The sequence below is a fragment of the Phyllobates terribilis genome, unplaced genomic scaffold (assembly GCF_046119375.1).
Source record: "Phyllobates terribilis strain yellow unplaced genomic scaffold, ASM4611937v1 Scaffold_19__1_contigs__length_20705806, whole genome shotgun sequence".
NCBI classification, from domain to species: Eukaryota; Metazoa; Chordata; class Amphibia; order Anura; family Dendrobatidae; genus Phyllobates; species Phyllobates terribilis.
Window position 1 is genome coordinate 14,123,044 of NW_027362779.1, and position 24,039 is coordinate 14,147,082.

The window sequence follows — 24,039 nt, forward strand, 5'->3', positions numbered from 1 at the left end:
ACATAGTCTTCCATACAGGATAATTGACCCCACATAATCCTCCATACAGAATAATGGGCCCCACATAGTCCTCCATACAGAATAATGAGCCCCACATAGTCCTCCATAGAGAATAATGGGCCCCACATAGTCCTCCATACAGTATTATGGGCCCCACATCGTCCACCGTAGAGTATAAAGGGCCCCACATAGTCCTCCATAGAGAATAATAGGCCCCAGATAGTCCTCCATACAGTATAATGGGCCCCACATAGTGCTCCATACAGAATAATGGGCCCCACATAGTCCTCCATAGAGAATAATGGGCTCCACATAGTCCTCCATACAGTATTATGGGCCCCACATAGTCCACCATACAGTATAAAGGGCCCCACATAGTCCTTCATAGAGAATAATGGGCCCTACATAGTCCTCCATACAATATTATGGGCCGACATAGTCCTCCATAAAGTATTATGGGCCCCACATAGTCCTCCATAGAGAATAATAGGCCCCACATAGTCCTCCATACAGTATAATGGGTAACACATAGTCCTCCATGCAGAATAATGGCCCCACATAGTCCTCCATAAAGAATAATGGGCCCACATAGTCCTCCATACGGAATAATGGGCCCCACATAGTCCTCCATACAGAATAATGGGCCCCACATAGTCCTCTATACAGTATAATGGGCACCACATAGTCCTCCATACAGAATAATGGGCTCCACATAGTGCTCCATACAGTATAATGGCCCCACATAGTCCTCCATACAGTATAATGGGACCACATAGTCTTCTATACAGTATAATGGCCCCACATAGTCTTCCATACAGTATAATGGGCCCCACATAGTCCTCCATACAGTATAATGGGACCACATAGTCCGTCCTCCTTGCATTATAATGGGTCCTACATAGTCCTCAATACAGTATAATGGGCCCCACATAGTCCTTCATACAGAATAATGGGCCCCACATAGCCCTCCATACAGTACTAAGGGCACCACATAGCCCTCCATACAGAATAATGGGCTCAAGATAGTGCTCCATACAGAATAATGGGCCCCACATAGCCCTCCATACAGTATAATGGGCACCACATAGCCCTCCATTCAGAATAATGGGCCCCACATAGTCCTCTATACAGTATAACGGGCCCCACATAGTCCTCCATACAGTATAATGGGCCCCACATAGTCCTCCATACAGAATAATGGGCCCCACATAGCCCTCCATACAGTATAATGAACACCACATAGCCCTCCATTCAGAATAATGGGCCCCACATAGTCCTCTATACAGTATAATTGGCCCCACATAGTCCTCCATACAGTATAATGGGCCCCACATAGCCCTCCATACAGAATAATGGGCACCACATAGCCCTCCATACAGAATAATGGGCCCCACATAGTCCTCCATACAGTATAATGGGCCCCACATAGTCCTCCATACAGAATAATGGCCCCACATAGTCCTCCATACAGAATAATGGGCCCCACATAGTCCTCCATACAGTATAATGGGCCCCACATAGTCCTCCATACAGAATAATGGACCCCACATAGCCCTCCATACAGTATAATGGGCACCACATAGCCCTCCATTCAGAATAATGGGCCCCACATAGTCCTCTATACAGTATAATTGGCCCCACATAGTCCTCCATACAGTATAATGGGCCCCACATAGCCCTCCATACAGAATAATGGGCACCACATAGCCCTCCATACAGAATAATGGGCCCCACATAGTCCTCCATACAGTATAATGGGCCCCACATAGTCCTCCATACAGAATAATGGCCCCACATAGTCCTCCATACAGAATAATGGGCCCCACATAGTCCTCCATACAGAATAAGGGGCCCCACATAGCCCTCCATACAGAATAATGGGCACCACATAGTCCTCCATACAGTATAATGGCCTCACATAGCCCTCCATACAGAATAATGGGCACCACATAGTCCTCCATACAGTATAATGGCCCCACATAGCCCTCCATACAGAATAATGGGCACCACATAGCCCTCCATACAGAATAATGGGCACCACATAGTCCTCCATACAGAATAAGGGGCCCCACATAGCCCTGCATACAGAATAATGGGCCCCACATAGTCCTCCATACAGAATAGTCATTTCTCCATTATATTGCTGTATTATGTCTGTAGGATTAATATCCTCTAATACATTTTATTTCTTCATCATTTTATCACTATTTTAGAAACAACTGAGCTGTTGGATCCTGACAGTGTAATCTTAGAGATCCCGGAGATCCAAGAACCTGCCGGTGTAAGTATTATAGAGGGAGATGTCTGTGTATCACCAGATCACGGGGTGTAAATGACCCGTCCAGTATTATCCCCCATATAACCAGGGGACGCCTCTATTATTAGAGGAGATGACACTATTGCATTAGATAATAGCGTTTATATTATAGGGAATCCGTCAGCAGGTTTCTGCTCACCTATCGGATCAGTGACATCAGCTGGGACATAATATAGGAGGAGACGTTTCTGCATCTGGAGATTTTCTCCAGCAGCTTCTAGATCTTAATATCATTTCTTCTTCTTCTTCTTTTCTAGGACTTGATGGAATCATTGATCCCGGCGAGAAAGCCGCGTATGAGCGACTACGAAACATCTAAGCTGATCAGCAGCGGATCTTTTGGGTGAGATTTCAGTTGGCATAAGCCACATTTCTCAGGGTTCCCTATGACAATGCTTCAGCCTCTGTGCTCTGCCATTCAGTGTTATCATAGGGATATGATCTGAGGTGAAAGGTGATAATGTGACCTGGGTGAGGGTCCGGCAGACGTGGCATTGTGCAGACTTCCCATAGGTGATAATGTGACCTAGGTGAGGGTATGGCAGGCGTAGCATTGTGCAGACATCCATAGGTGACAATGTGACCTGGGTGAGGGTGTGGAAGATGTGGCATTTTGCAGACCTCCCACAGGTGATAATGTGACCTGGGTGAGGGTCTGGCAGACTTGGCATTGTGCAGACCTCCCACAGGTGATAATGTGACCTGAGTGAGTGTCCGGAAGACGTGGCATTGTGCAGACTTCCCACAGGTAATAATGTGACCTGGGTGAGGGTCTGGCAGACGTGGCATTGTGCAGACTTCCCATAGATGATAATGTGACCTGGGTGAGGGTCTGGCAGACGTGGCATTGTGCAGACCCTCCCATAGATGGTCTATGTAGTATTATTTCATGTATTTCTAGATGTGGATTTCCAGTAATGGTCGGACTTCTGGTATTAAACATTAGAACAGAAGATCATATAATGACTTCTATAGACGGACTGTTAATAAGGATTCACTATAAACCATGGTTTCTTCTTCTCTCCAGGTCCGTCCACTTAGTTCACCATAAAGACTCACAGAAGATCTTCGCTATGAAGAAAATTTCCAAGCGGGACCTGGATACTCCAAAACATGTGGAAGGGGCCTATCTGGAGAGGGACATCCTGACATTCGCTGACTGTCCCTTTGTGGCCTCCATGCTCTGCTCCTTCCCTACTAGATCTCACCTGTGTATGGTCATGGAGTATGTAGGAGGTAGGACATGTACATGTATTATATTCAGCCCATGTCTGCTGACATCTTATCACCGCTCATATCATTAGGACTTGTCCCCGTGGACGGTTACATCCCCGCAGAGCATTTACTATAGATATTATGGAAAGTCATTGATGTGTGTGATCTCCCTGTATGTCCGCACTGAGCACGTCAGTATCGCCAGCTGTAGACGAGATGAGACATCACTCTATTAGTGACATGGACGACATCTCACCATGACCTCAGACTAATATTCTGTGCTCTATACATTATATCTGTATATATTCTCTCCTGCCCCAATGTCTCCGCTCACTTCTCATGATCCATCGTGGTGATCTGCTGTATAAACCCCTCACCGCTCATATTTCCTTTCTTCTATAGGTGGAGACTGTGGGACCCTCCTAAGCACCAGGGGTCCTTTATCTGTCCCCTTGGCCCGTCTGTATTTTGCAGAAGCGATACTTGCTGTGGAATACCTGCACAGCTATGGTGTGTTGCATAGAGACCTGAAACCAGAGAAGTAAGTGCCCCCTGTAGTATAATAAAGGGGGGAAGTTATTTATTACCACACAGCCTGTGAGACTAAAACCATCTTCTCTTTCACAGCCTCCTGATTACACCGGCTGGACACATTAAAGTCGCCGATTTTGGGATTTCAAAAGTTGGTGTCATGATACCAGAAACCAACACCCACAGGGAATCATTGGAGGACATCGCCAGAGAGTTCCAGGACCATGAGGTCGGCATCACTTACAGGAACTTAGATGGTTCTTTACAAATCTCATCACACTATTGTCTCTTCTCTACGTTCTTCATTTCTAGAGAACTTTTCCACTGATATTTTATCTTCTGTCATTGGCTTTTTATGTAGAGAACTTGTCATAATAATCATTTCATCGATTCTTATCTTTATCTTCTGTTGGTTTCCAGGACTGTGGCACCCCGCTCTACATGGCCCCAGAAATCATCCTGAAGAAAGGCTATGGAAGACCTGCGGACTGGTGGTCAATGGGGATCATCCTGCATGAGTTTCTGGTGGGATATGTACCATTTCATGGGGATTCCCTATCTGAGCTCTATAAAAATATTGTCACTGGTAAGTAGAATAATCCGATCATTGCTTTGACTGGTTACATGAATTTACTTATTTCCTCTACTTTATCTTACAGTCCAAAACAGAGGTTTTATTTTCTGTAATTTTCTATATAACAGGAGACATAATTTGGGATTGGGATCGCTCTCCTCCCCCCGATGCTCAGGACCTCATTAATGACCTGCTCAGAACAAATCCTGCACAAAGACTTGGGACAGGTAACTGATATACTGTATTAGTATTAATATTCACTTTTTACAACGAGGACTCATCGCTCCTGTCCATGAGGATCAGCACTCCTCTATCTGCTTGCCTATTTCTAGTTCTCCATAATATAACTTTTAGTTTTTTTCCTTCGGTTTTGTCATTACTTAAGATATACTGTTCAGATATGGAGCAGCCTCTAGCAATGTCCGCATCACTTTTGTTTTTCTTTTTCCAGGAGGAGCATTTGAGATCAAGAGTTATCCATTCCTGAGTGACTTAGAATTTGAAAACCTTCTAAGTCACAAGCCAGAGTACATTCCTCGGCTGGTGTCAGATATGGACACCAGCTTATTTATCAGTAAGTAGAAGACATCATCTAGACTAAGCGGCTGTTTGTCTCATCTTCCATAATATGTGACAATCGGTTCCCATTAATAGTAGTGATAAATGGTGACTGTGTTATACTGACAACCACTAATAACACTTCATTACCTATGTATTGTAGATCACGCTGATTCAGACAAGCCTATTGTCTCAGAGGAGGAGGACACAAGTGAGGATAATGAGAGCCTTTTCTTCCAAAATTTTACAACATCCTCTAAAAGGCTTTCTAAAGTAAGTGATCAATAAATCCAGAATACATAAAAAGACCTCTAAAAGTAAAAAATAGAATTTCATATCTTATTTTTGTCCTTATTTAGCTCTGTACCACCGTTATCAAGTCCCCTCCAGAGTGTACCCCAGCATCCAGCAGAAACATCTCAGAAATGTAAGTAGATTGTGGAGTCATTACTGGGAGCTCCAGACTAATATATGTGCACAACACCAAATATAGGACATAAATACCATCATATCGAATGCAGCATCCACCGCCACATGATCAGCGGTCATTGCGCTTTTGGCTTCAGAATCCGCTGGAGATAACAGCCCATAATTGCTGCCGGTCAGGCATTGTTAGTATTGCCCACATTGTGGGACAGATGTAGTATTACATGCCGGCCATTATTGGTAGTTGTTTTCCGCTCTGCTCCATAGAAGGTAGTTTTGAGCAGGAGACTTCCCCACTATGACTTTCATATGTCCTATTAGGCCTTATAGTTGGGGTTCTTCTAGTGAGACAATCCCTTTTATACTGAATTTACTTGTGATTGACACGTTTTTCTTCTTCCTAACAGGCAGAAAGGATCTTCTCCTGAATCTGCTAGAGACGATGCTATAACCAGCTTGCCGTCCTCGTCCCCATTGTCAGGTATGTACATGTCTATAGCACAAACAATGTGAATGTTATCATCAACGGTGAAATATTTCCACATGGTTTTTCTGTAATAGGTCTCCTATGTTATCTATGTTCCATGGATCCCAATTACTTTGCCCATGGGCCCATACTGTGTCTCCATTTCTGTAACTTTGTACAGTATTATCATGGATTCTGTGATACATTGTTGCATCCAGTAACCTCTGTCATCATAATCAGACATCGTCTCCTATAGTAGAATATCGCTCATTAGGTATGCACCACATGGCGGCACACAGGGCGCTCACTGCTCCATATTAGTGACACATCTAATGCCCCTCATATGAGGTCATGTCCGGTATATAGGACTTATTCTGCCCTATTGTGTAATACCAGATTATCAGGACTATAGGGGAAAGGACTAGAACAATCTATATACTATATACAGGAGCGATACAATGCAGACCCCATAACAATATGTCTTTAGTGAGTTGTTGTTTTTTCTTTTTTCTGATCAGAATTTCAAGCTGATGACGAAAAATCAGAAAATGGGAAAAAGGGGAAAAAGAGACGAGGTAAGTGTGAGAGTCATCTCCATGTTGTGTGATGTCGTCAGTGAGAATAATTCATGTGGAGCAGATGTCATCTGTCGGAGATGGGATTGTCACATGTATGATGGCTGACGATGATCCCTGACCTCTGTGTGATGAGATTCCTCTGCCGTCCGGCCACAGTGACCGCACAGTAGTATCATGTCATATGGAGTCCCATCACTTACATTATATTTCCTTCTCTTCTCATAGGTTCCATCTTCCGCCGGATCCTATCATCCTGCCGGCGTGGATTATCCAGGGCTGCTCGCGTATTTGCGTGTTGTCACCGTTCCCCTAGAGACATCTAAAAGACGGTAAACCTCCGCATCCAGCTCCCTGAAGTCCAGCAGATCCACCATCACTGCTGGAGCTGTACAGAAGGACCTTCACCATCTACCGGTGGCCTTCTGACTGTTACATCTCTGCCGGGACAATCTCAGTATCACCTCTGTCACCAGGCTCCGCGGTATTCATACTGCTCGCAGACGTGGCGGTTACTGATCACCTGGTATCTGACCCCGGCTGTTTTCCTGATTATAAGTTTGCCTACTGATTCTGTTCCTGGTTTTGTCCCTCCCTTCTATCCTATTATTAATAAAAAAAAAATACAATTATTATTACTGAGATCTTGGTTCATCCATCAAACTTTACTCTGCATTTTGTTAACTGATAAAAATAATTTATTAACACTTCTGCTTTTAAAAGGATATATACAGTATGCTTATAATATATATACAGTATGCTGATTATATATACATGGTGACAAAGTCACTGGCAAAGTGCTGGAGGGGAGGTATGTTTCACTGAGGCTATTAGCTTCAGTGATTTGAAGCCCATAAGTTTTACACCAGCACACTATGTGTTGAGAGGGATTAATCGGCCATTTTAAGGGCTGGGTTTTTGTGAACGACCATAGAACGGGTTGGGAGGTCATTCATCATATCTCCACCCCTGGGTGAGGACTAGGATATATATAGACGGCCTTCTAAGGCATTCAGTGTTCAGTAGGGCTGTAGAGAGGAACTCCAGCGCTTTGTGTCCTGAGAAGGAAAAGCTGAACTAGTGGATGGTTGTTCTCCTGAGCGGGCAGATCCCCACAGCAACACGGCTGTATGTTATGTTTTGTTTTTCCTTAGGTCAGAAAGCACGTATTTATTTTTGCTAACTCTTCACTGGCTTATGCAGCATCTTCAAATAAACCAGTGAGAGACTTAAGGAGACAGTGCTCCGGTGGCTACTTCTGTGTGCAACTGAGTGGGCCGATCTACCATAGTATATATAAGGCGGCATGCGTGTCTCTGTCTGAAGCTTCGATAGACTGCGCATGTGTGATGCGCAGCCTGGCTCCAGAGAGAAGCAGGCATCCAGCCGTTACAGGTAAGAGGAGGTGTATGGCGCCGGAGATCGCGGGATGCGTAGACACTGAACGCATACCGCGATCTCCGGCGCCATACTTACATACTTACCTGACCGGGAGGAGCGTTGTCGCGGCGCCTCTCTTCGCTGGAGACCGGGGGCGGAGTGAAGGCGTCAGATCGACGCATGCGCATTGCGCTATCCGGCGCCATTTTACTGAAGACACATTTACAGTGTGTCTTCAGAAAAATGGCGCCGGACAGCGCGGTGCTCCAGCGCCGCACTTCTCCCTCGGCCTCCGGCAGAAGAGGACGCAGCAGTGCTGGAGTACAGAGAAGAAAGGTGAGTATAACTGTTTTTTTTTGTGTATGTGTGTACAGTGTGAAAGGGATGAGGGGGCCACACATAACAGGATTGTGGGGTGAGGGGACCATGCATATATCAGGATTGGGGGGTGAGGGGTACCACATATACCAGGATTGGGAGGTGAGGGGTACCACACATACCAGGATTGGGGGTGAGGGGTACCACGCATACCAAGATTGGGGGTGAGGGGTACCACACATACCAGGATTGTGGGGTGAGGTGTACCACGCATACTAGGATTTGGGGGGTGAGGGGTAACACACATACCACGATTGGAGGTGAGGGGTACCACGCATACCAACATTGGGCGGTGAGGGGTGCCACACATACCAGGATTGGGGGGTGAGGAGTGCCACACATACCAGGATTGGGCGGTGAGGGGTACCACGCATACCAGGATTTGGGGGGTTAGGGGTGCCACGCATACCAGGATTGGGGAGTGAGGGGTGCCACGCATACCAGGATTGGGGGGTGAGGGGTAACACGCATAACAGGATTGGGGGGTGAGGGGTAACACGCATACCAGGATTGGGGGGTGAGGGGACCATGCATACCAGGATTGAGGGTGAGGGGTGCCACGCATACCGGGATTGGGGATGAGGGGTGCCATGCATACCGGGATTGGGGATGAGGGGTGCCACGCATACTGGGATTGGGGATGAGGGTTGCCACGCATATTGGTATTGGGGGATGAGGGGTGCCACGCATATCGGGATTGGGGATGAGGGGTGCCACGCATACTGGGATTGGGGGGTGAGGGGTGCCATGCATACCGGGATTGGGGGTGAGGGGTGCCACGCATACCGGGATTAGGGATGAGGGGTGCCACGCATACCGGGATTGGGGATGAGGGGTGCCACACATACCGGGATTGGGGATGAGGGGTGCCATGTATACCGGGATTGGGGATGAGGGGTGCCACGCATACCGGGATTGGGGATGAGGGGTGCCACACATACAAGGATTGGGATGAGGGGTGCCACTCATGCCGGGTTTGGGGATGAGGGGTGCCACGCATGCCGGGATTGGGGATGAGGGGTGCCACGCATGCCGGGATTGGGGATGAGGGGTGCCACGCATGCCGGGATTGAGGATGAGGGGTGCCACGCATACCGGGATTGGGGATGAGGGATGGAGTGCCATGCATACCGGGATGAGGGATGGCGTACCATGCATACCAGGATGAGGGATACCATACACACCAGGATAGTGATGAGGGGTACCATACATACCAGGATAGGGATGAGGGGTGCCACGCATACCAGGATAGGGATGAGGGGTGCCACGTATACCAGGATTGGGGATGAGGGGTGCCACGCATACCAGGATAGGGCGTGAGGGGTGCCACGCATACCAGGATTGGGGGTGAGGGGTGTCAAGCATACCAGGATTGGGGGTGAGGTGTACCACGCATACCAGGATTGGATGGTGGGGACAGGATGGGGACAGCACAAATACAAGGAGGGGGGCAGCACATACCAGTATGGGAGACCATATACCAATAAAAATGCTGTCCACCCGGGCGTAGAACGGGTTCAATAGCTAGTAGTATATATAAACTGAATGCATATACCGAATTTTTCGGACTATAAGACGCACCGGACCATAAGACGTACCTAGGTTTTAGAGTAGGTAAATAGAAAAAAAATGTAAGCAAAAAATGTGGTCATTATGCCCTGTTAAGGGGGAGGGGGTCTGCTGCTTACACTGTTATAGGGGTAATGTCCCCCAATTCTGTTAATATCCCCCATCCTGGTATATTTATATACACACTGCTCAAAAAAATAAAGGGAACAATCAAATAACACATCCTAGATCTGAATGAATGAAATATTCTCATTGAATACTTTGTTCTGACAACAAAATCACACAAAAATCATCAATGGAAATCAAATTTATTAACCAATGGAGGCCTGGATTTGGAGTCACCCCCAAAATTAAAGTGGAAAAACACACTACAGGCTGATCCAACTTTGATGTAATATCCTTAAAAAAAGTCAAAATGAGTCTCAGTATTGTGTGTGGCCTCCACGTGCCTGTATGACCTCCCTACAACGCCTGGGCATGCTCCTGATGAGGCTGAGTATTGTGTGTGGCCTCCACGTGCCTGTATGACCTCCCTACAACGCCTGGGCATGCTCCTGATGATGCTGAGTATTGTGTGTGGCCTCCACGTGCCTGTATGACAACCCTACAACGCCTGGGCATGCTCCTGATGAGGCTGAGTATTGTGTGTGGCCTCCACGTGCCTGTATGACCTCCCTACAACGCCTGGGCATGCTCCTGATGAGGCTGAGTATTGTGTGTGGCCTCCACGTGCCTGTATGACCTCCCTACAACGCCTGGGCATGCTCCTGATGAGGCTGAGTATTGTGTGTGGCCTCCACGTGCTTGTATGACCTCCCTACAACGCCTGGGCATGCTCCTGATGAGGCTCAGTATTGTGTGTGGCCTCCACGTGCCTGTATGACCTCCCTACAACGCCTGGGCATGCTCCTGATGAGGTTGCAGATGGTCTCCTGTGGGATCTCCTGCCAGACCTGGACTAAAGCATCCGCCAACTCCTGGACAGTCTGTGGTGCAACGTGACATTGGTGCATGGAGCAAGACATGTCAAATGAGCAATAAAAGAGAAGAAATCCGGCACCACCTCTGCTTTAAATACACCTCTCATTCAATGAAATGAAACTCCCGGATACATGGTGGTGCATGTCCAAGTAAACAGTCTAGTAATGCAGAAGCAAAAATAAAGGTAGCACTCAACAAAAGTTCCGAAGATGTCCTTTATTAGTACTAACAGTACATGTTGTCTGGCGGCATAGGATGGAGACCCCTAAGGGTGTGCGGGGGAGTGAGAGAGAGGACGATGGCCGTTTCGCTCCCTTCCGGATCTTGAACGGGTCCCAGGGAGCAAGACATGATGTCCCAGATGTGCTCAATCGGATTCAGGTCTGGGGAACGGGCGGGCCAGTCCATAACTTCAATGCCTTCATCTTGCAGGAACTGCTGACACACTCCAGCCACATGAGGTCTGGCATTGTCCTGCATTAGGAGGAACCCAGGGCCAACCGCACCAGCATATGGTCTCACAAGGGGTCTGAGGATCTCATCTCAGTACTTAATGGCAGTCAGGCTACCTCTGGCGAGCACATGGAGGGCTGTGCGGCCCTCCAAAGAAATGCCACCCCACACCATTACTCACCTACTGCCAAACCGGTCATGCTGAAGGATGTTGCAGGCAGCAGATCGTTCTCCACGGTGTCTCCAGACTCTGTCACGTCTGTCACATGTGCTCAGTGTGAACCTGCTTTCATCTGTGAAGAGCACACTTTGCCAATCCTGGTGTTCTGTGGCAAATGCCAAGCGTCCTGCACGGTGTTGGGCTGTGAGTACAACCCCCATCTGTGGACGTCGGGCCCTCATACCACCCTTATGGAGTTGGTTTCTAACCGTTTTTGCAGACACATCCACATTTGTGGTCAGCTGGAGGTCATTTTGCAGGGCTTTGGCAGTGATCCTCCTGTTCCTCCTTGCACAAAGGCGGAGGTAGCGGTCCTGCTGCTGGGTTGTTGCCCTCCTACGGCTCCCTCCATGTCTCCTGGTGTACTGGCCTGTCTCCTGGTAGTGCCTCCAGCCTCTGGACACTACGCTGACAGACACAGCAAACCTTCTTTCCACAGCTCGCATTGATGTGCCATCCTGGAAGAGCTGCACTACCTGAGCAACTTCTGTGGGTTGTAGAGTCCATCTCAAGCTACCACGAGTGTGAAAGCACAACCAACATTCAAAAGTGACCAAAACATCAGCCAGAAAGCATTGGTACTGAGATGTTGTCTGTGGTCCCCACCTGCAGAACCACTCCTTTATTGAGAGTGTTTTGATAATTGCCAATAATTTCCATCTATTGTCTATTCCATTTGCACAACAGCATGTGAAATTGATCGTCAATCAGTGTTGCTTCCTAAGTGGACAGTTTGATTTCACAGAAGTTTGATTTACTTGGAGTTATATTCTGTTGTTTAAGGGTTCCCTTTATTTTTTGAGTAGTGTATATATATATATATATATATATATATATATATATATATATATATATATATACTGTGGCTCTGGGTGGTGGGGGGAATGGCAGTGGCGGAGGAGCGGGGCACTGAAGGCAGCATGGCTGCGGTGGCTGCAGCCTTTACCTGAACGGGATTCGGGCATATGATCTGACGTGGCCATAGACTATAATGGTCCAGACAGAGTGAATGTGCCCTCTGTCGTACAGGGGGACATTAAGTCATAGGGGGCACACCAGGCAGGGACCCGATATTACAGGGTGGCAGGAGGGCGACTATTGCAAACAACATAATTAGAGCTATGGGCCCTTATGTGCAGAGTATTCAGGGGCCCCATTATGCAATGCAGGCGGGATACAGAGTCCCAGCAGAGCTCAACAATGACGGATACAATGTTTTATAATGGAATTGACCTAATAACAAGGCACCAGTGTAATGGTATCAGGGGCCCCGGCAGCCGCCTGTACTCAGCTCCTATATATCAGGTGTAAGGGCCACATAGTAATGGTATCAGGGGCCCCAGCAGCTGCCTGTACTCAGCTCCTATATATCAGGTGTAAGGGCCACATAGTAATGGTATCAGGGGCCCCAGCAGCCGCCTGTACTCAGCCCTTATATATCAGGTGTAAGGGCCACACAGTAATGGTATCAGGGGCCCCAGCAGCCGCCTGTACTCAGCCCTTATATATCAGGTGTAAGGGCCACATAGCAATGGTATCAGGGGCCCCAGCAGCCGCCTGTACTCAGCCCTTATATATCAGGTGTAAGGGCCACATAGCAATGGTATCAGGGGCCCCAGCAGCCGCCTGTACTCAGCCCTTATATATCAGGTGTAAGGGCCACATAGCAATGGTATCAGGTGCCCCAGCAGCCGCCTGTACTCAGCCCTTATATATCAGGTGTAAGGGCCACATAGTACTGGTATCAGGGCCCCCAGCAGCCGCCTGTGCTCAGCCCTTTTATATCAGGTGTAAGGGCCACATAGTAATGGTGTCAGGGGCCCCAGCAGCCGCCTGTACTCAGCCCTTATATATCAGGGGTAAGGGCCACATAGTAATGGTATCAGGGGCCCCAGCAGCCGCCTGTACTCAGCTCCTATATATCAGGTGTAAGGGCCACATAGTAATGGTATTGTAGCACCCTGAGGATTCGGCTGCTACAGGGGTATTGCACCTCAGCCAGAGGTGTGATATTCCACTCCCGGGTAAGGATGGAGTGTGGAACTGAGCTCGGTTAGCTGCATGCACTACACACATCCCATTTCCGAGGAACAGACCGACGGTACTCCCACCAGTTTATGTGCAGGTACGACAGTGTCTGTTCCTGGCTGGAGTGGGAGGGGGGTGGAACATCTCAGTAGTGTAGGGGCAGATAGGGGGAGCAGTCTGGGTAGAGCTAGGAGCTCATTGGGTGCTGGTCACCTGAGCTCACACATAGAGGGAGTATATAAGGTGGGCACCATCTTAGATCAGGGTCTTTGCAGAGGAGTCTTTTGCAGAAGGCTGGTCAGTCTGTCAGTCTTTTGCAGAGCAGTGGAGGAAAGCAGAGGAGCAGAGCAGCCCCAAGGCCAAGAGTGAGAGAGGAGAAAGAAAGACCCAGAGGGGGAGAAAGAAGGAACTCTGAGAGCCCAAACTAAATCAAAGGGTGAAGAGTTGGCAACAGGGTACCGGATCCCAAGCTGGCAGAGGCTACAGCACACCTTAGCCAGGAACCGGAGGCCGTGGGCAGAATCTGCCACGGCCACCCACTATATCCACCCGGAAGGCAGACCACGCATAGGGTCAGGGAACCCAGAGACAAGGGTTTACCACCAAGAGGCCCGAGGGAGCCGGACATAGGTGGATCCCTGGTGGGGAAGGCCAGAGACGAGGACAGGACAGAAAGGGAGCTCAGAACCACGCTCCAGAACTACTTGGGGGTTGGCCGAGTCCAGGACCTGGTGGACGCAGCACGGCTCGGGTGGTCACTCAAGGCCGGAGTGACCGGTTCAAGAACAGCAGTAAGTAAACAAACCCTGAACTGCACAGCCCGACTCTGACTCTCATTTCCATCCTCACTGCACCTCCACAACCACCATCCTCTGCACCTGACCCCCTGAGGCTATACCCCTCCCGTTGGGGGTTATTCTACCTGGGCTGCACAAACACCATCAGCCTCAGCGGACCCTGCTGCAGCGGCGGCCGTAGTGACCGCAATTCAACGGGTGGCGTAGTCGACATAAAGAACTTTAGTAACATCATAAGGACTGCCACACACTGAGCTTGACACCCTGGGCACGGACCGGGTCACAGCCACTCGGAGACTACAACCTCCATCTGATCCGGCTTCGGGTATCCCCAACAACACTGGCCCAGGGGGCGCGTCAACTTTGGCGTAGTCGGCAGGATAACGTGCCCGCAACAACCGGGTACTGCGTGCCTGAAGAAAAGTACATCGTTACCTTAAAAAGAAGTCTCCCGCCGGTTCCGGAGGGTCCCCGCCATCGGGCCCCATCACAGGTCGTTTCCCGCCGGTTGTCCGCCATTTGCAGCTTTTTCCCGCCATCCATGGAGTTTCCCGCCACTGGGAGACGATTCCCGCCATTTCCGAAGATTTCCCGCCTTGGAAGAGCGGACGCCATTATGGGCGTGCCAGAGGGTGGCAAAAGGCCACCTCCCATCGTGGGCCAGGTCGAAGAATGGCGCCAAAAGCGGAAACCGCGCCCACCAACAGAGACTGTGATGCTGGAAGTGTCCATCAGCGTAAGAGAACTGCCCCTGGAACTGACAATCACCAAGTTGCCCCGGGACCACCCTCGATGTGGGCGGAGACAGAAGAAGAGAGCAAAGATGGGTGTCGCCTGGAGAAGTCTGGAGAGAGCGCACCCGGAGACAAGACGTCTGGAAGAGAGTCCAGAGAGAGCCTACCCGGAGATGGAGGGAGAGCCAGGCAGCACCGACCCAGTGGTCAGGAGCCTGATGCGGGCCGCCACTCCAGGCAGCACCGACCCAGTGGTCAGGAGCCTGTTGCAGGTCGCCACTCCAGAAGGCCTGCTGGAGATCCTAACACAGCTCCCCCGAGACCGGGAGTGTGCACAGACTGCGCTGGAGGGCCTCGCACAGAGGTTGGCCCGGGTGCAACGAGAGACGTTGGCGGAGTGGAGCCGAGAGATGGCCCAGCAGACCGAGACTCGTCAGCGGAGCACGCCACCCGAGACGAGGAGACAGACCGCCTCTGAGGATGGCGCAGGAGGACTGAAGGCCGGAGACGGCGCCGAGAAGGGAGCCGAACGAATGGAGGCAGGTAAAGGGGACGTCACTACCCCGAGCTGGGAAACCGCGTGCCTGCCCCAGCTCCCCGTCGCAGAGCCCGAAATTCCCCCTGCCGTGCCCGTCGCTGCATCGTCACCGCCGCCGACTAGGCCTCAAACGGAAGCCGCGACCCCTGTGACGTCACACGCCTCGACCTCGAGCGTGGCCAAGCATAAAATACCACCGGCCTGGTCGCAAGGCCTAGTACCCCCGGGCGCCGCAATACCAACAGCGCCCCCTACCTCCGCGGAGCCCCCGGCCTGGTCGCAGGGCCGAGTAACCACGGGCGCCGCCGTTCTTACGGTGCCCTTTGCCTTTAAGGTGCCCCAAGCCTGGTCGCAAGGCCTGGTCGACCCGGGCGCAGCTACCATCAACGCGCCCTCAACCTCTAGAGTGCCGCACCTGGGTGAGGACCTGTTCGCCCAGCATACATGCCCGGATGGGCAGCCCTTCGTATGGCCCCAGGAATACATCCAGCTGGAGCTGCAAAAAGCAAGGGCCATGTGCGAACCCCTGATCCCGGCTCCAAAGCCCATAAAGAGGATCACGCCCCCGCTAGAAGAGACCCAGTTTGAGTGGGATCCCACCGGAGAAGACCTCATGGGGTTCACTCAGGAGACTCGGGCAGCCGCAGCGGAGCGTGCAGAGTGCTGCCGCCAGCAGCTCGAGGTCTTTGAGAGGGAGCGGAGAGAGAGGCGGGTCCGGGAACAACAAGCCCAAATAAGGAGCGCGGAGCAGAAGAGCCGGACCAGGAGAAACCCCCGTGCAGCGCATGGTCCCCGTACCATCGGGACTGTGATAAAGTTCAATCTGCAGCATGGGTGGGGTTTCATCAGGGATCACCGCACCCCAGGCGACGTCTTCGTGACCAGGAGAGACGTTGAGTCCCACCTACCGGAGGGACACAGAGGTCGTGACCTGTATTTAGGGGACGAGGTCACCTTCACCCGGCACAAGTGTGCCAAAGGACCCTACGCCCTCCATGTGCATCGCCTGACGGAGGAGGAGCTGCGGTGTGAGGAGGAGCAAGAGGACCCGGACGGGTCTGAAACTGAAACTGTCCACAAAGAAAGAGCAGGAGGACGCCGTCGTTGAGTACGGTAGTGAAGAGACTGTATAAAGTTGCCCGTCGGGGTACAAGAACTGTTCTAGTTAAAATATAGTCCCCGTTGGGACCAGCAAATTGAACTGTTAACCCCGTGTGTCCCTATTCCCACTGACCGAGGACTGAGAGCGGTCAATCCTCCCTAATATCTGGCCGAGGACTGAGAGCGGCCATATTTCCCTTGTATATAGTTGCGCTTCCTAATGCGCCCCCTACAGGTTTTATAGGAAACTGTTGTTTTTACTACAAGAGACTGTCGCACTTTACCCGGTCACAAGTTGCACCGTGACCAGAGGAACCAGAAACAAGAATGTTTATATGAAAAGTTTATGCTGCTGATAATGTTTATATGTTTTATATGTTTATGTTATGAAAAAAAAAATGTATGTTTGTGGATGTTTGTATCTTACAGCCCGAGGACGTGCTGTGATTTACCAGGGGGGAATGTAGCACCCTGAGGATTCGGCTGCTACAGGGGTATTGCACCTCAGCCAGAGGTGTGATATTCCACTCCCGGGTAAGGATGGAGTGTGGAACTGAGCTCGGTTAGCTGCATGCACTACACACATCCCATTTCCGAGGAACAGACCGACGGTACTCCCACCAGTTTATGTGCAGGTACGACAGTGTCTGTTCCTGGCTGGAGTGGGAGGGGAGTGGAACATCCCAGTAGTGTAGGGGCAGATAGGGGGAGCAGTCTGGGTAGAGCTAGGAGCTCATTGGGTGCTGGTCACCTGAGCTCACACATAGAGGGAGTATATAAGGTGGGCACCATCTTAGATCAGGGTCTTTGCAGAGGAGTCTTTTGCAGAAGGCTGGTCAGTCTGTCAGTCTTTTGCAGAGCAGTGGAGGAAAGCAGAGGAGCAGAGCAGCCCCAAGGCCAAGAGTGAGAGAGGAGAAAGAAAGACCCAGAGGGGGAGAAAGAAGGAACTCTGAGAGCCCAAACTAAATCAAAGGGTGAAGAGTTGGCAACAGGGTACCGGATCCCAAGCTGGCAGAGGCTACAGCACACCTTAGCCAGGAACCGGAGGCCGTGGGCAGAATCTGCCACGGCCACCCACTATATCCACCCGGAAGGCAGACCACGCATAGGGTCAGGGAACCCAGAGACAAGGGTTTACCACCAAGAGGCCCGAGGGAGCCGGACATAGGTGGATCCCTGGTGGGGAAGGCCAGAGACGAGGACAGGACAGAAAGGGAGCTCAGAACCACGCTCCAGAACTACTTGGGGGTTGGCCGAGTCCAGGACCTGGTGGACGCAGCACGGCTCGGGTGGTCACTCAAGGCCGGAGTGACCGGTTCAAGAACAGCAGTAAGTAAACAAACCCTGAACTGCACAGCCCGACTCTGACTCTCATTTCCATCCTCACTGCACCTCCACAACCACCATCCTCTGCACCTGACCCCCTGAGGCTATACCCCTCCCGTTGGGGGTTATTCTACCTGGGCTGCACAAACACCATCAGCCTCAGCGGACCCTGCTGCAGCGGCGGCCGTAGTGACCGCAATTCAACGGGTGGCGTAGTCGACATAAAGAACTTTAGTAACATCATAAGGACTGCCACACACTGAGCTTGACACCCTGGGCACGGACCGGGTCACAGCCACTCGGAGACTACAACCCCCATCTGATCCGGCTCCGGGTATCCCCAACAACACTGGCCCAGGGGGCGCGTCAGTATCAAGGGCCCAGCAGCCGCCTGTACTCAGCCCTTATATATCAGGTGTAAGTGTGGCACCCCAGGGGTCTGATTTCCACAGTAATAGCAATATTATGTCTGAGAGCAGGTGGGAGGTCTCTTGGTCAGGAATCCTGTGCATGCCACACCTCCTGCCCAGTCCTGGGAGGGGAAGAACTTCCCCTATATAAAACTGGGGCTGAGGCAGGGTTAGTTAGTTAAGAAGAGGAGCAGCTATAGGAAAGAAAGATCAGGAGCTCAGTGGGAGCAGTGCTACAAGGAATCAGGGGCTGGCAGCTGAAGAGCTCGCCATGATTGAAGAGTTACCACCGGACCCGGAGTCCGAGGCTGTGGGGACTAATCCTTACCCAGCAGCAGAAACCGACCGGCAGGGGATTTCAGGTCCTCTGGCCAAGAAACCCGAAGGCACGGTCACACGCGTGGGACCAGCACCGCCGTCGTGGAGCGGAAGCCACTAGAAGGCCCCGAGTCACCGGCCATACGGGTGAGCACCACACGGTACACTCAGGGACGTGGGCTACTTTTACCCGCCTCTAGCAAGGTAGCCAGAAGAGTACAATTAGTTGGGGAGGCCTACAACTCCGCCTGGCCAGGGGAAATCCCATCTGCTCAAAGACTGACCAGGCCCCGATGGCTAGCCAGTACTCCGGGAGGGTCTATCTTTATCACCAGTAAAGACCCTGAACTACACCGCATCGTCTCTGAGTGGTTCCTGCTACCCCCATCATCCACGTCGGCTGCCCTGAGGCCATACCCCTCCCGTTGGGGGTTATACCATCTACGCTGCACAATCGTACCACCGGCCTCAGCGGTCTGCCCTGCAGCGGCGGCCTCATAGCCGCATTCAACGGGTGGCGTAGTCGAACACCGTACCATCTACTGCTAAACTCTGCCACACAGTTTGACTCCCTGGGCACGGACCGGGTCACCGCCACGAGACTACTACCCCCAACAGGCCCGGCTCCGGGTAGTCCCCGCGTGCGCAACGCTACACCAAGTAGGCCCAGGGGCGCGTCATAAGGGCCACATAGTAATGGAATCAGGGGCCCCAGCAGCCGCCTGTACTCAGCCCCTATATATCAGGGGTAAGGGCCACATAGTAATGGTATCAGGGGCCCCAGCAGCCGTCTGTACTCAGCTCCTATATATCAGGGGTAAGGGCCACATAGTAATGGTATCAAGGGCCCAGCAGCCGCCTGTACTCAGCTCCTATATATCAGGTGTAAGGGCCACATAGTAATGGTATCAGGGGCCCCAGCAGCCGCCTGTGCTCAGCCCTTATATATCAGGGGTAAGGGCCACATAGTAATGGTATCAAGGGCCCAGCAGCCGCCTGTACTCAGCTCCTATATATCAGGTGTAAGGGCCACATAGTAATGGTATCAGGGGCCCCAGCAGCCGCCTGTACTCAGCTCCTATATATCAGGTGTAAGGGCCACATAGCAATGGTATCAGGGGCCCCAGCAGCCACCTGTACTCAGCCCTTATATATCAGGTGTAAGGGCCACATAGTAATGGTATCAGGGGCCCCAGCAGCCGCCTGTACTCAGCTCCTATATATCGGGTGTAAGGGCCACATAGTAATAGTATCAGGGGCCCCAGCAGCCACCTGTACTCAGCCCTTATATATCAGGTGTAAGGGCCACATAGTAATGGTATCAGGGGCCCCAGCAGCCGCCTGTACTCAGCCCTTATATATCAGATGTAAGGTCCACATAGTAATGGTATCAGGGGCCCCAGCGGCCACCTGTACTCAGCTCTTATATATCAGGTGTAAGGGCCACATAGTAATGGTATCAGGGGCCCCAGCAGCCGCCTGTACTCAGCTCCTATATATCAGGTGTAAGGGCCACATAGTAATGGTATCAGGGGCCCCGGCAGCCACCTGTACTCATCTCCTATATATCAGGAGTAAAGACCACATAGTAATGGTATCAGGGGCCCCAGTGGCCGCCTGTACTCAGCTCCTATATATCAGGTGTAAGGGCCACATAGTAATGATATCAGGGGCCCCAGCAGCCGCCTGTACTCAGCTCCTATATATCAGGTGTAAGGGCCACATAGTAATGGTATCAGGGGCCCCAGCAGCCGCCTGTACTCAGCCCCTATATTTCAGGTGTAAGGGCCACATATTAATGGTATCAGGGGCCCCGGCAGCCACCTGTCCTCAGCTCCTATATATCAGGTGTAAGGGCCACATAGTAATGGTATCAGGGGCCCCAGCAGCCGCCTGTACTCAGCCCTTATATATCAGGTGTAAGGGCCACATAGTAATGGTGTCAGGGGCCCCAGCAGCCACCTGTACTCAGCTCTTATATATGAGGTGTAAGGGCCACATAGTAATGGTATCAGGGGCCCCAGTAGCTGCCTGTACTCAGCCCTTATATATCAGGTGTAAGGGCCACATAGTAATGGTATCAGGGGCCCCGGCAGCCGCCTGTACTCAGCTCCTATATATCAGGTGTAAGGGCCACATAGTAATGGTATCAGGGGCCCCGGCAGCCGCCTGTACTCAGCTCCTATATATCAGGTGTAAGGGCCACATAGTAATGGTATCAGGGGCCCCAGCAGCCGCCTGTACTCAGCTCCTATATATCAGGTGTAAGGGCCACATAGTAATGGTATCAGGGGCCCCAGCAGCCGCCTGTACTCAGCCCCTATATATCAGGTGTAAGGGCCACATAGTAATGGTATCAGGGGCCCCAGCAGCCGCCTGTACTCAGCCCCTATATATCAGGGGTAAGGGCCACATAGTAATGGTATCAAGGGCCCAGCAGCCGCCTGTACTCAGCTCCTATATATCAGGTGTAAGGGCCACATAGTAATGGTATCAGGGGCCCCAGCAGCCGCCTGTACTCAGCTCCTATATATCAGGTGTAAGGGCCACATAGTAATGGTATCAGGGGCCCCGGCAGCTGCCTGTACTCAGCTCCTATACAGTGGTGGCCAAAAGTATTGGCACCCCTGCAATTCTGTCAGATAATACTCAGTTTCTTCCTGAAAATGATTGCAATCACAAATTCTTTGGTCTCATTATCTTCATTTAATTTGTCTTCAATGAAAAAACACAAAAAGAATTGTCCTAAAGCCAAATTGGATACAATTAGCAATAACTAAATCACACTTGCAGCCATTTAACATGGATTATGTTATGATCTGCAACATAAACTAAGGAAAGAAAGGGAAATGCTGTCCCTACAGTAAGACTAAGCTGAATCCCTACGATGTAGCGGGCAGCCTGTTCCTTGTGAACAGACCCGCCTTCGTCCTCGGCTAGTCTGAACAGAGACCTATAGAATAAAGGGAGGGGTCCCTAAAAGAACTAAGGACTGGGACAAAAAATGGACACCTCCTAACAGAAGTTGTTGCAGAGCAAAAATACAAACTGAACAAAAAGTACTAGAGGTCCAGAGGACCAAGCAAACTAGACAGAGATAGGCACCGAAGCACCTGGCTAGAGAGACAGGCAAAAAACACTGAAGTCCAGCAAAGCCAGAAGGGCGGAGCTGGAATATATAGGCAGCTAGTCACGTGACCGCAAAACACAAGATAGCAAAAACTGACAGGAGGGTTCTAACAGATTAAAGTTGACTCAGCCTCTGTCCTGTGTCCTTGTGTGTACCACATTGAGCATGGAGAAAAGAAAGAAGACCAAAGAACTGTCTGAGGACTTGAGAAACCAAATTGTGAGGAAGCATGAGCAATCTCAAGGCTACAAGTCCACCTCCAAAGACCTGAATGTTGCTATGTCTTCCGTGCGCAGTGTCATCAAGAAGTGTAAAGCCCATGGCACTGTGGCTAACCTCCCTAGATGTGGACGGAAAAGAAAAATTGACAAGAGATTTCAACGCAAGATTGTGTGGATGGTGGATAAAGAACCTCGACTAACATCCAAACAAGTTGAAGCTGCCCTGCAATCCGAGGGTACAACAGTGTCAACCCGTACTATCCGTCGGCGTCTGAATGAAAAGGGACTGTATGGTAGGATACCCAGGAAGACCCCACTTCTTACCCAGAGACATAAAAAAGGCAGGTTGGTGTTTGCCAAAACTTACCTGAGAAAGCCTAAAATGTTTTGGAAGAATGTTCTCTGGTCAGATGAGACAAAAGTAGAGCTTTTTGGGAAAAAGCATCAACATAGAGTGTACAGGGAAAAAAAAGAGGCATTCAAAGAAAAGAACACGGTCCCTACAGTCAAACATGGCGGAGGTTCCCTGATGTTTTGGGTTTGCTTTGCTGCCTCTGGCACTGGACTGCTTGACCATGTGCATGGCATTATGAAGTCTGAAGACTACCAACAAATTTTGCAGCATAATGTAGGGCCCAGTGTGAGAAAGCTGGGTCTCCCTCAGAGGTCATGGGTCTTCCAGCAGGACAATGACCCAAAACACACTTCCAAAAGCACTATAAAATGGTTTGAGAGAAAGCACTGGAGACTTCTAAGGTGGCCAGCAATGAGTCCAGACCTGAATCCCATAGAACACCTGTGGAGAGATCTCAAAATGGCAGTTTGGAGAAGGCACCCGTCAAATATCAGCGACCTGGAGCAGTTTGCTAAAGAAGAATGGTCTACAATTCCAGCAGAGCATTGTAAGAAACTCATTGATGGTTACCGGAAGCGGTTGTTCGCAGTTATTTTGGCTAAAGGTTCTGCAACCAAGTATTAGGCTGAGGGTGCCAATACTTTTGTCTGGCCCATTTTTGGAGTTTTGTGTGAAATGATCAATGATTTGATTTTTGCTTCATTCTCTTTTGTGTTTTTTCTTTGCAAGAAAATTAAATGAAGATAATAATACCAAAGAATTTGTGATTGCAATCATTTTCAGGAAGAAACTGAGTATTATCTGACAGAATTGCAGGGGTGCCAATACTTTTGGCCACCACTGTATATCAGGTGTAAAGGCCACATAGGAATGGTATCAGGGGCCCCAGCAGCCGCCTGTTCTCAGCTACTATATATGAGGTGTAAGGGCCACATAGTAATGGTATCAGGGGCCCCAGGTGCCGCCTTTACGCAGCTCCTATATTCAGCCACGGCCGAAAGTGTTGGCAATCTTGAAATTGTTCCAGAAAATGAAGTATTTCTCCCAGAAAATTATTGCAATTACACATGTTTTGTTATACACATGTTTAATATTCTTTGTGTGCATTGGAACAAAAGAAAAAAACAAACAAAAGGAAAAAAGGCAAATTGGACATCATTTCATACAAAACCCCAAAAATGGGCCGGACAAAATTGATAGCACCTTTCCAAAATTGTGGGTGAACAACTTTGTTTCAAGCATGTGATGCTCATTCAAACTAACCTGTGGCAAGTAACAGGTGTGGGCAATATGAAAATCACACCTGAAACCAGAAAAAAAGTGGAGAAGTTGACTCAATCTTTGCATTGTGTCTGTGTGTGCCACACTAAGCATGGAGAACAGAGAACAGAGAACAGAGAAGAGAACTGTCTGAGTATTTGAGAACCAAAATTGTTGA